General features: G+C 52.4%; 1 long non-coding RNA gene across 1 annotated transcript; it reads right to left on the bottom strand.

Annotated features, from left to right (window-relative positions):
- Positions 1-1,056: 1,056 nt before the first annotated feature.
- LOC121918271 lies at positions 1,057-2,952 on the bottom strand. Its single transcript, XR_006101194.1, has 2 exons — positions 2,571-2,952; positions 1,057-1,445 (listed from the first exon to the last, which is right to left on the bottom strand). It is a non-coding gene; the product is annotated as an uncharacterized LOC121918271 (long non-coding RNA).
- Between the last annotated feature and the right edge of the window lie 6 nt (positions 2,953-2,958).

Here is a 2,958-nt window from a genome sequence, read left to right as displayed (position 1 = left end):
ATAAGGAAACATTGGGGAACACCTGCCCAAAGGGAAAGATTGGGGAATGCATGCCCATAAGGAAACATTGGGGAACATTTACCCAAAGGGAAAGATTGGGGAATGCATGCCCATAGGGAAACATTGGGGAACATTTACCCAAAGGGAAAGATTGGGGAATGCATGCCCATAGGGAAACACTGGAGAACATTTGCCCATAAGCAAACATTGGAATACAATTGCCCACAGGGAAACATTGTGGAGGGCTTGACCATAGGGAAGCACACTGACATCTCTCAGCATTGATTTGTTTCTTGACAAGTATTGCAGTATTATTCATTTAGCATCCTTGCCCTTCAGCCAAAAAAGTCCTACAGTTGGGGTTCCCTGCCCTTTGGCTTACAATCTATTGGGGGTGGGGGGGGGGGGCCATGTCCAGCGGAGACCGTCTCTTCCTTCCTCCCTTCCTTCCTTCGTAGGTGATGGAGCCGGGGCCAACTCTTCCTCCCTCCCTCTGGGCTGGAGACTCCCTTCCTCGACTGCTGCTGCTGCTGCTTCTGGGCCTGGATGCGCCTGACTCTCCCTCTGGACCTCCGAAGGGGCAGCCTTGGCACCTGGGACCTCGATGGCGTTGGAAGAAAGAGAGGAATCAGAGGCTGCACAAGTGGCCCACCTCCAAACCCAGGGTCCAGGGTCCCAGGAGTGTCCGTGGGGCGGGCAGTGCTGGCTTTTGGGGGCTGCCGCTCTCCTCCTGCGCCTCAGCCGCTGTTCGGGGCTCTCTTTGGGAAAGAAAGCAGAGGGCAGGGAGGTCCAGAGGGGTCCCAGGGGCAGGTGCAGGGGACAAGTGCTGGTGCTCTCTCATTTCAACCAAAACCCTGACAAAAACTACCATCAAAGACCACTGAGAAGAAGAAGAAACCACACAACAAGATCGCTTTTTAGCCGCGGCGCCAAAGTGCCACGCTAAAAGCCCAACCCAACGACCGCCACACAAAAAAACTTCCCTAAACCACACTTCGAAAACCTTCCTAGGCAACAACTTCATCTGCTCAGATAGAGAGACAAAAGACAAGACGCAGAGTTTGTGTTAATGGTGGGGTGCTTTTTAGTCTTTGTGTTAGTGTTAGTAGGGATGAGTGTTAGTATCTGAGCAGCAGACCAAATGAGACCAGCACCACCACTTGTCCCCTGCCCTTCCCAGCTGGGACCCAAAAGGAAAGCCTGAACGATGGCTGGGAAGTCAGGCCCTGGAACGGCAGCCAGGGGCACCAGGAGGCAGCCGGGCGGTGGCTCCGGAGGAAGAGGGGCCACCAAAGTCAGCCAGCAAGGCCTCTGAAGAAGTAAACCTACCTGGAAGACGTCCTGGAAATCAGCGAGGCCCTACCTGCTTAAAGTCTGCCCTGAACCCAGATCCCTACCGGAAAGGAAGCGCCTTCAGAGGGATCCTCTGCAACTGGGAAACCTGACTGAAAACAAAGATGGACAACGAAGGGTCAGTGAACCAAAGCAAAGCTCCTCTGAAGAAATCCAGCCAAGAAAACCCAAGTCCTTTCTGACTTATGGAGGGACCAAGGCAAACCTATCAGTGGGTTTCCTAAGCCGCTTTCTTCAGAGGGAGGGTTGTCATTGCGATCCTCTGAGGCTGAGACAGTGTCACCTGCCCAGGATCAGCCCACAGTTTACATGGCTGAGCCTGCATTTGAACCCTGGTCTCCACAGCCATACTCCAGCGTCCAAACCACAACTCCACATTGGCTTTTTAAAATGAGTTACCATAAATTGAATAAGAGATACTCCAGCTATTCTGCTCCTCTGGACAATCATAACACCAGGCTCTCCCCAAACTATACATCCCAGCTTTCCACATAAGGAACCAAAGCAGTGAAAGTGGAATCACTACACTGACATATGTCTGTCTGTGTGCGCGCGCACACATGCACAAGCGCTAGGCTTAGGGGCAAAAGACCCCCGTGAATATGGAAAACCCACAAATAATAAAAACGCCATGTTTTTGCCTGAGAGGACGCCTCTCTAGAAATCTCTAGGTCTGTCGGCAGACACTGACCATGGAACTTCGCTGGAGGAGCTACAAAGGCCTAGCAGAGTGTTCTCTGTAAGAACCTACAGGTTCTCCATGGCAACTCTCGGGTCAGCGTCCGACAGACACTGACCATACAACTGCGCTGGAGTAGCTACAAAGGCCTAGCAGAGTGTTCTCTCTAGGAACCACTAGGCCCTCCAGGGCAACTCTGGGGTCAACGTCCGACAGACACTGACCATTGAACTGCGCTGGAGGAGCTACAAAGGCCTAGTACAGTTCTCTCTAGGAACCTATAGGTCCTCCGTGGCAACTCTAGGGTCAACGTCCGACAGACACTGACCATTGAACTGCTCTGGAGGAGCTACAAAGGCCTAGTAGAGTGTTCTCTATAGGAATCTCTAGCCCCTCCAGGGCAACTCTTAGGTAAAGTTGACCACACAGTTGCACTGGAGGAAAGCAGATCTCCCTAGAGAACACGTTAATCAAACCTATAAATGATCAAAGCTGCAAGTATGGACGGATGAGTGTACACACACACACACGTACTTACAATTACGTAAAGGATCGAGTCCAGTGGAGACTGTCTCTTCCATCATCCATGGCTGGTGCTGATTGCTCGGGGTCTTCCTCCTCCTCGGCCGGACCCTTCCTTGTCTTCTTCTCCGCCTGGATGGGATGCAGCTCTCTCTCGAGGGATAGGGACAAAGAGAAGGGGAGAAAAACAAAGGTTCAGCGGACAGCTGTGGGGTGACAAAGGGGTGCCCTGGCTGCTTCTCCTGAGCCCCTAGCCTTAACATCTTGCTCAGTTGCTTCCTCCCGTTTCTACCAAGGCCCCTTGGGTGCCACACTCACGGCCTCAGACATTACCCCCAGTCCTTACCTGCCTCCTCCTCCCATTAACTTTGCCCTACTCTACAGAAAAAGGCATTGGATTTAGC

This window comes from Sceloporus undulatus, unplaced genomic scaffold (assembly GCF_019175285.1).
Source record: "Sceloporus undulatus isolate JIND9_A2432 ecotype Alabama unplaced genomic scaffold, SceUnd_v1.1 scaffold_7368, whole genome shotgun sequence".
Taxonomy (NCBI): domain Eukaryota; kingdom Metazoa; phylum Chordata; class Lepidosauria; order Squamata; family Phrynosomatidae; genus Sceloporus; species Sceloporus undulatus.
Note: the sequence above shows the minus strand (reverse complement) of the source record. Positions and strands in the feature narration are given on the sequence as shown.